We start from the raw sequence: 10,000 nt of genomic DNA on the forward strand, positions 1-10,000 counted from the left end.
AGGGATAAAGGTAGGAAAGCAAGAAGAAAGAGAAACTTTTTTATGTTATTGATAACTTTTCTCAAATGCAAGACAAATTTCATTAAATTAATTATTTGTATGATTGTATCCGGACCTTTTGGTTACATATCGTTTACATGTTGAAATCATAAATTGATAATTTGTATATTAATGAAATAATATATCTCTTTAAAAGATAGAGGATTAATATATGTATGTATATATGTGTGTGTGTGTATGTATGTATATATATGTACAGTATATACATACATATATGTATATATACATATATGTATCTCCTCTATATAGTAAAAAGGAAGTATCTGAATATATATATATATATATATATATATATATATATATATATATATATATGTGTGTGTGTGTGTATGTATGTATACACATACATACATATATAATTCCTGCTACGCTCAAAGAGTAGATGGAGTAGTCATATATATATATATATATATATATATATATATATATATATATATATATATATATATGTGTGTGTGTGTGTGTGTGTGTGTATTATACACATACATACATATATAATTCCTGCCACGCCCAAGGAGTAGATGGAGTAGTCATACCTTGGTGAGAGGGTTGGTTACCCCGAGAGGTACACTCGGAAACCACAAATTGCCGAACCAGCGAATTGTATTTAGGAAAGGGGGAGGGGGTGGGAAGAGTTGAATCTGTGTATGCGTGTATGTGCATATCTATCTATCTATCTATCTATCTATCTATCTATATATATATATATATATATATATATATATATATATATATATATATATATATATATAAATTCAGTGAGAAGATATTACATTTTAGCTTTTTAATTTCATCAGTCAAAACACTGAAATTGCTCTTCATCCCATTTCCTTTCTCGGAGTTTTGTCATATTTACTGAATCAGCATTAGGAATATTTCACGCATTTTTGGATTTTATGTTTCACTCTTTTACTGCTATTTTTCATTTTTGTCTTGGAACAAAATTAATTAATTATTGTTGTATATTGTATCTAAGTTGGTTTTTTTTAAGGGTAATTTTTTTTTATCATTTCACTTCTGCAATGTTTAACTTTTGAAGCTATTACCTGTTTTCCACCATAATGGAAAAAACATATTAATTATATATTTTAGAAAAACTTTTAAGTCTCTCTCTCTCTCTCTCTCTCTCTCTCTCTCTCTCTCTCTCTCTCTCTCTCTCTCTCTCTCTCTCTCTCTCTAAAGAAACAATTTTAATTATTTCTTTTAGAAAAACTTTTAACATTCTCTCTCTCTCTCGCTCTCTCTCTCTCTCTCTCTCTCTCTCTCTCTCTCTCTCTCTCTCTCTCTCTCTCTCAAAAGGAACAATATTAATTATTTCTTTCAAAAAAACTTTTAACGTTCTCTCTCTCTCTCTCTCTCTCTCTCTCTCTCTCTCTCTCTCTCTCTCTCTCTCTCTCTCTCTCTCTGTTTCATTGTCTAACACAGAATCCTGAATGTGCTTCAGCAACAAAAAAAAAAGTCAAAGCAAAATATTAAAACAATTAAGTTTGTGACAATTGCCGCAAGTCAGGCCATAAAAACCGAAAACTCAGATGTTTTTGCAAAAAAAAAAAAAAAAAAAAAAAAAAAAAAAAAAAAAAAAAAAAAAAAAAAAAAACATTTTCATTTTTACATTCGGCCATCGTCTTTCGTGTCTCAAAAAGAATATTTATGATGCATGGCAGGACATTTCAATTACGCCCCTTTAAAAAGGAAAGAAAAAAAAATCCCTCGGACTCCAGAATGCGAGGGGGCGGTATTTTTTTTATTAAGGTGGTTCCATGTTCGATATTGTCAAACTATGACGAAATCTGCATAGAGATTGAATATCATTAGGTCCTTTCGGGTCATGTGATTGATGCCTTTTGCTTGCGAGAAGTAGGATCTCTTTAATAGAGTTGTGACTTCAGGGTGATATGCTTTTTATCAAACAAGATTTTTAAAGTCCGCGCATGAACAGTAGAGGCAGGAAAAAGGGACTATGTCCTAACATGAATGTCAGAGGTAAGAGGCATTGACAAAATCGTAGCAGGACAATGTCCTAGAGACTGACCACTTTTTATTAAACAAGATTTTTAAAGACCGTTCAAGAATAGTAGAAGCAAGGGACAGTGACAATATCCTAGCAGGACAATGTCCTAGAGACTGACTACTTCTTATCAAACAAGATTTTTAAAGCCTACTCATGAATAGTAGAGACAAGGGACAATGGCAATATCCTAGCAGGACAATATCCTAGAGAGTGACCAGTTTTTATCAAACAAAAATTTTAAAGGCCGCTCATGAATAGTAGAAGCAAGGGACAATGGCAATATCCTAGCAGGACAATGTCCTAGAGACTGACCACATTTTATCAAACGAGATTTTTAAAGGCCGCTCATGAATAGTAGAGCCAGGAAACAGGAACAATATCCTAGCTGGACAATGCCCTAGAGACTGATCATATACTCGCATGATCAGCACCCAAACCTCTCTTCACCCAAGCTAGAACCAGAGAGGGCCAGGCAGTGGCTCTTGATGATTCAGCAGGTAGACCTATAGGCTGTCCCAAATCCCCTATCCTTGGGGTTTTCTCTAATTTCCTGCTCATGATTCTTAATCGACTTAAGAACTTGAGGCTTTCTCTAATTTCCTGCTCATGATTCTTAATCGACTTAAGAACTTGCTTTCTCCAATTTCCTGCTCATGATTCTTAATCGACTTAAGAACTTGAGGCTTTCTCTAATTTCCTGCTTAAGATTCTTAATCGACTTAAGAACTTGAGGCTTTCTCTAATTTCCTGCTCATGATTCTTAATCGACTTAAGAACTTGTTTTCTCTAATTTCCTGCTCATGATTCTTAATCGACTTAAGAACTTGAGGCTTTCTCTAATTTCCTGCTCATGATTCTTGATCGACTTAAGAACTTGAGGCTTTCTCTAATTTCCTGCTCATGATGCTTAATCGACTTAAGAACGTGAGGCTTTCTCTAATTTCCTGCTCAAGATTCTTAATCTACTTAAGAACTTGAGGCTTTCTCTAACTTCCTGCTCATGATTCTTAATCGACTTAAGAGCTTGCTTTCTCTAATTTCCTGCTCATGGTTCTTAATCTACTTAAGAACTTGAGGCTTTCTCTAACTTCCTGCTCATGATTCTTAATCGACTTAAGAGCTTGCTTTCTTTAATTTCCTGCTCATGGTTTTTAATCGACTTAAGAACTTGAGGCTTTCTTTAGTTTCCTGCTCATGATGCTTAATCGACTTAAGAACGTGAGGCTTTCTCTAATTTCCTGCTCAAGATTCTTAATCTACTTAAGAACTTGAGGCTTTCTCTAACTTCCTGCTCATGATTCTTAATCGACTTAAGAGCTTGCTTTCTCTAATTTCCTGCTCATGGTTCTTAATCTACTTAAGAACTTGAGGCTTTCTCTAACTTCCTGCTCATGATTCTTAATCGACTTAAGAGCTTGCTTTCTTTAATTTCCTGCTCATGGTTCTTAATCGACTTAAGAACTTGAGGCTTTCTCTAGTTTCCTGCTCATGATGCTTAATCGACTTAAGAACTTGAGGCTTTCTCTAATTTCCTGCTCATGATTTTTAATCGACTTAAGAACTTGAGGCTTTCTCTAATATCCTGCTCATGATTCTTAATCTACTTAGTTACTTGTGGTTTTCTCTAATTTCCTGATCAAGATTCTTAAACGTTTTAGTAACTTGGGGTTTTCTCTAATTTCCTACTCAAGATTCTTAAACGTTTTAGAAATTGGGGTTTTCCCTAATTTCCTACTCAAGATTCCAAAACGTTTTAGTAATTTGGGGTTTTCTCTAATTTCCTGCTCAAGATTCTTAAACGTTTTAGTAATTTGGGTTTTTTTTTATAATTTCCTGCTCAAGATTCCTAAACGTTTTAGTAATTTTGGGTTTTCTCTAATTTCCTACTCAAGATTCTTAAACGTTTTAGAAATTTGGGGTTTTCCCTAATTTCCTACTCAAGATTCTTAAACGTTTTAGTAACTTGGGGTTTTCTCTAATTTCCTGCTCAAGATTCTTAAACGTTTTAGTAACTTGGGTTTTTTTTTTATAATTTCCTGCTCAAGATTCCTAAACGTTTTAGTAATTTTGGGTTTTCTCTAATTTCCTACTCAAGATTCTTAAACGTTGAAGTAACTTGAAGTTTTCTCTAGTTTCCTGCTCATGATTCTTAATCGACTTGGTTACTTGTGGTTTTTTCTAATTTCCTTCTCAAGATTCCTAAACGTTTTAGTAATTTGAGGTTTTCTCTAATTTCCTACTCAAGATTCCTAAACGTTTTAGTAATTTGGGGTTTTCTCTAATTTCCTGCTCAAGATTCTTAAACGTTTTAGTAACTTGGGGTTTTTTCTAATTTCGCGCTCAAGGTTCCTAAACGTTTTAATAACTTGGGTATTTCTCTAATTTCCTGCTCAAAATGATCGTCTCAGTACCTTGCCTAAATAGTTCCAAATACTCTTAAATGTAATTATAAAAATTCAGAGAATTATTTTTTTCTCATACAAAACAATTTGGTTTCCAGTGACACCTAAACGGAAAGAAGAATGTAAACAGATGAATATGCAACTTTTGTTTTGCTCACATTCAATTTCGCTCCGTAAAGTGTTCCCCTAAAATGTGCTGAATTTTTTTTTCTCTCCACGACTCTGACATTCGCGTGTATTGCTGCTTTTCATGGAAATGATACTTTTGAAATTATTCATGACACACGACGGGAACCTTTTGTCACAAAAGAGAGAATAATTCCATTGGTTGCCTCGACTACTTCAATTTCACACCAGAGGTCAGGGTGGAAGCGCTTATGTGCAAGCTTATTCCTTAAGCGTTGAGGCTTTGATATATCTATTTTAGCACTACAAATTGTAAATTAATAGTAATTATTATAGTATGACAATGAAACAATCTCCAATAGATTTAATGGATTTGAGAACAAAGCCCTCGGAAGGATATTGGGAAGCATTCTAAATCTGATGGCAAATAAAACAAGACAAAATTAGTTTTCTGTTCTTTGCACTTTTATCAAAATTAATTACAGTAGCGAAAATAACTGTCCGTAAATTTTCTCACCTTCAGAATCTCTCTCATCTCATTAACGTAATTATAACTTTCACACAGTTTAGCATAAGCGAGTTTTCATAAAATGTTAATTGTTCTTAACATTTTGCTAAGGAGGGAAAACTGTTTGGTATTTTGAAGAAGAGTTTGGTGATCGATATTCAATGTTTTAATTTAAGTTGAAATTAACTTCAGGATTTTTTAAATGGTATATATATATATATATATATATATATATATATATATATATATGTATAAATATATATGTGTGTGTATATATATATGTATATATACATATATATATATATATATGTGTGTATATATAATGTGTGTGCTTGTGTATTATATATACCGTATGCGTGTATATATATATATATATATATATATATATATATATATATATATATATATATATATATAATATATATATATACATCCATCCATACACCAAAGGCACTTCCCCCAATTTTGGGGGGTAGCCGACAACAACAAGAAACAAAACAAAAAAGGGGACCTCTACTCTCTACGTTCCTCCAGCCTAACCAGGGACTCAGCCGAGTTCAGCTGGTACTGCTAGGGTGCCACAGCCCAACCTCCCACATTTCCACCACAGATGAAGCTTCATACTGCTGAGTCCCCTACTGCTGCTACCTCCGCGGTCATCTAAGGCACCGGAGGAAGCAGCAGGATATATATACATATATATATATACATATAACATATAACTGTATACTGTATATATATATATATAGTATATATATGTATGTATATATATATATGTTATATGTTATATACATATATATACATATAACATATAACATATATATATATATATATATATATACATATATATATATATATATATATATATATATATATATATATATATATATATATATATATATACAGTGTATATATATATATTTATATATATGGAGAGAGAGAGAGAGAGAGAGAGAGAGAGAGAGAGAGAGAGAGAGAGAGAGAGAGATAGAGATATTCAAGGTTATCTGTCTACCTTTTCCACAATTCCTATCCTAAGATCGCATGATCGCATGTTTCTGTAGTTGGATAAGACTGTATGATTGGATCATAAGTATTCCAAAACTCTTATAGCATCTTTATCAGTAAAATGCTCTTCCAGGATTTACAAACAAGTCATAAATGAAGAAATATAAAAGAATTTATTTGTAACGTAATGGTAAATAGTATTTATTCTTAATAAAAAAAATGCAGCAAGAGATTATGAAATTCTTATATGCTTGTGACGTCATTAATTCATTGACGTCATCAGTTTTCACGATTATTCTATTTTAGTTCCTCTTACGTTTAATTATAATCATCACAGTCGCCAATGACCTCTGTCAACAGAGTTGGTAGGAGGTTATGTTTTCGCCCTTGTTTGTGTGTTTGTATGTGTTTTTATTGTGAATAGCTTCCTGGCCACAATTTTTATCGTAGAGAGATGAAACTTTGAGGGATTAACTGTTATGCAAAAAGCTGGAAATGATTAAATTTTAGAAGGTCAAAGGTCAAGCAAAATGTCCAATTCACGTAATCAGCCATAAGTTTGACCATCGTTGTCAGAGACTTCAAGTTTGGTTCATATTTGAGTATATGAAAATCCCTGCCAATTAATACATGTTAAGGTCAATAGTCAAGGTCGAACGAAAGGTCAAGAAATAAGCCCCTCTAGTTGTTCATGTATTTGTTCCAAGAACTGCTCAGTGATATTGCAATTCTTTTCTATATATTTTGCGGTGGCCTGGTGGTAGCGTCTTTGCCTGGTGATGGCCAGACTGGGGCTCAAGCCCCGCTCAAACTCGTTAGTTCCTCTGGTCGCTGCAACCTCACCATATTTGTGAGATAAGGTTGGAGGTTTTTGGGGAGCCTATATGTCTATCTGTTGAGTCATCAGCAGCTATTGCCTGATCCTTCTTGGTCTTAGCTTGTGTGGAGAGGGGCTTGGGCACTGATCATATGTATATATGGTCATTCTCTAGTCTAGGGCATTGTCCTGCTTGATAGAGCAATGTCACTGTCCCTTGCCTCTGCCATTCCTGATCGACCTTTAAACCTTTAAATGTGCGTTGAAGAGTCATATAAGTTCAGTCGCTCGATGTCCTTTCAATCTTAAATGGGGTCTAGTTCACCAAGCGTTTAACTGGACTGTACAAAGCGCTAGAAGAATTGGAAGACCCAACACTACATGGCTGAGGACTATTAAGCGTGAAGTAAGAGATAATGAATGGAGAAGTATTGATTTAAAAGCTCTAGATAGAGACGACTGGCGAAATCTAACCGAGGCCTTTGGCGTCAATAGGTGTAGGAGATGATGATGATAATTGATACATAATTGCACGTCTAGTTTTGAGAATCGAGCGAAACTTCATACCTGGTATAGCTTTCTTGGCAATAAAAATCGAAATCTCCCTTTCTATATTATGTGTATGTACATATTTTCTCTAATTATCATTATTTTTTTCTATGGCTTCCATCGTTAAAATAAGCCATTATTTGATAAGATATAAACAAAAATCTAAATCTCAATGTAATCCTCTTGGTAATCCTTCCACTCAGCTAATCCAGAACACGGAATCCACTTTACGACGAAATTTCCCGATTTCACAATCCATGTTACCTCTTTGTACATATTTTTGTAAAGATAATCTACCTCTTTGTACATATTTTTATAAAGATAATCTACCTCTTTGTAGATATTTTTGTAAAGATAATCTACCTCTTTGTACATATTTTTGTAAAGATAATCTACCTCTTTGTACATATTTTTATAAAGATAATCTACCTCTTTGTAGATATTTTTGTAAAGATAATCTACCTCTTTGTACATATTTTTGTAAAGATAATCTACCTCTTTGTACATATTTTTATAAAGATAATCTACCTGTTTGTAGATATTTTTGTAAAGATAATCTACCTCTTTGTACATATTTTTGTAAAGACAATCTACCTCTTTGTACATATTTTTGTAAAGATAATCTACCTCTTTGTACATATTTTTTTAAAGATAATCTACCTCTTTGTACATATTTTTGTAAAGATAATCGACCACTTTGTACATATTTTTGTGAAGATAATCGACCTCTTTGTACATATTTTTGTAAAGATAATCTACCTCTTTGTATATATTTTTGTAAAAATAATCAGCATTTTCCCTACGACTTACATCGTCAAATTAATCCATTATTTGAAGATATAAACAAAAATGAATATCAGTAAACCAAAATCTCAATGTAATCCCTGCATTGCCGTCCTTTTCCTCTTGGTAATCCTTCCACTCCGCAAATCTAGAAGACGAAATCCACTTTTGGAAGAAATGTCCCAATTTCACAATCCATGTTATCTCTTTGTACATATTTTTGTAAAGATAATCTACCTCTTTGTACATATTTTTGTAAAGATAATCTACCTCTTTGTACATATTTTTGTAAAGATATTCAACATTTTCCCTACGACTTACATCGTTAAATTCATTCATTATTTGAAGATATAAACAAAACTAAATATCAGTGAACCAAAATCCCAATGTAATCCCTGCATTGCCGCCCTTTTCCTCTCGGTAATCCTTCCACTCCGCAAATCCAGAAGACGAAATCCACTTTTGGAAGAAATTTCCCAATTTCCCAATTTACCCATTTGTACATATTTTTGTAAAAATAATCAGCATTTTCCCTACGTGTTACATCGTTAAATTAATCCATTATTTGAAGATATAAACAAAACTAAATATCTGAACCAAAATCTCAATGTAATCCCTGCATTGCCATCCTTTTCCTCTTGGTAATCCTTCCACTCCGGAAATCCAGAAGACGAAATCCACTTTTGGAAGCCGGGCTTTTGCCTTGCCCGTTGGATGCCTGAAAAGCCACCTTCACTGCAATCAGTCGCATCTCACGCTGAAACGAGCAGCCGTTTAGGCCAGGTGGAAAAGGTAAATGAATTAAGAGGGAAAGTCAATACAGGGGAAAAGTGGGATTCAATATGACAATTTTGCCATTTCAAGGAAATGTGAATATAAGTGGATGAAAATGTCTATGTAAGAGAATAATCTCATGATTGTATAACTAATTTTATTAACATGTTAGTCAAGTAGACGAAATTTGCGTAATTAAGTGATAAAGCTAGAAGTGGGATTCAATATGACAATTTTGCCATTTCAAGGAAATGTGAATATAAGTGAATATAAGTGGATGAAAATGTCTATGTAAGAGAATAATCTCATGATTGTATAAGATTAATTTTATTAACAAGTTAGTCAAGTACACGAAATTTGCGTAATTAAGTGATAAAACTAGAAGTGGGATTCAATATGACAATTTTGCAATTTCAAGGAAATGTGGATATAAGTGGATGAAAATGTCTATGTAAGGGAATAATCTCATGGTTATATGAGATTAATTTTGTTAACATGTCAGTCAAGTACACGAAATTTGCGTAATTAAGTGATAAAACTAGAAGTGGGATTCAGTATGACAATTTTGCAATTTCAAGGAAATGTGAATAGAAGTGGATGAAAATGTCTATGTAAGAGAATAATCTCATGATTATATAAGATTAATTTTATTAGCAAGTTAGTCAGGTACACGAAATTTGCGTAATTAAGTGATAAAACTAGAAGTGGGATTCAATATGACAATTTTGCAATTTCAAGGAAATGTGAATATAAGTGGATGAAAATGTCTATGTAAGAGAATAATCTCATGATTATATAAGATTAATTTTATTAGCAAGTTAGTCAAGTAGACGAAATTTGCGTAATTAAGTGATAAAACTAGAAGTGGGATTCAATATGACAATTTTGCAATTTCAAGGAAATGTGAATATAAGTGGATGAAAATGTCTATGTAAGAGAATAATCTCATGATTATATAAGAT

The sequence above is a fragment of the Palaemon carinicauda genome, chromosome 5 (genome assembly GCF_036898095.1).
Source record: "Palaemon carinicauda isolate YSFRI2023 chromosome 5, ASM3689809v2, whole genome shotgun sequence".
NCBI classification, from domain to species: domain Eukaryota; kingdom Metazoa; phylum Arthropoda; class Malacostraca; order Decapoda; family Palaemonidae; genus Palaemon; species Palaemon carinicauda.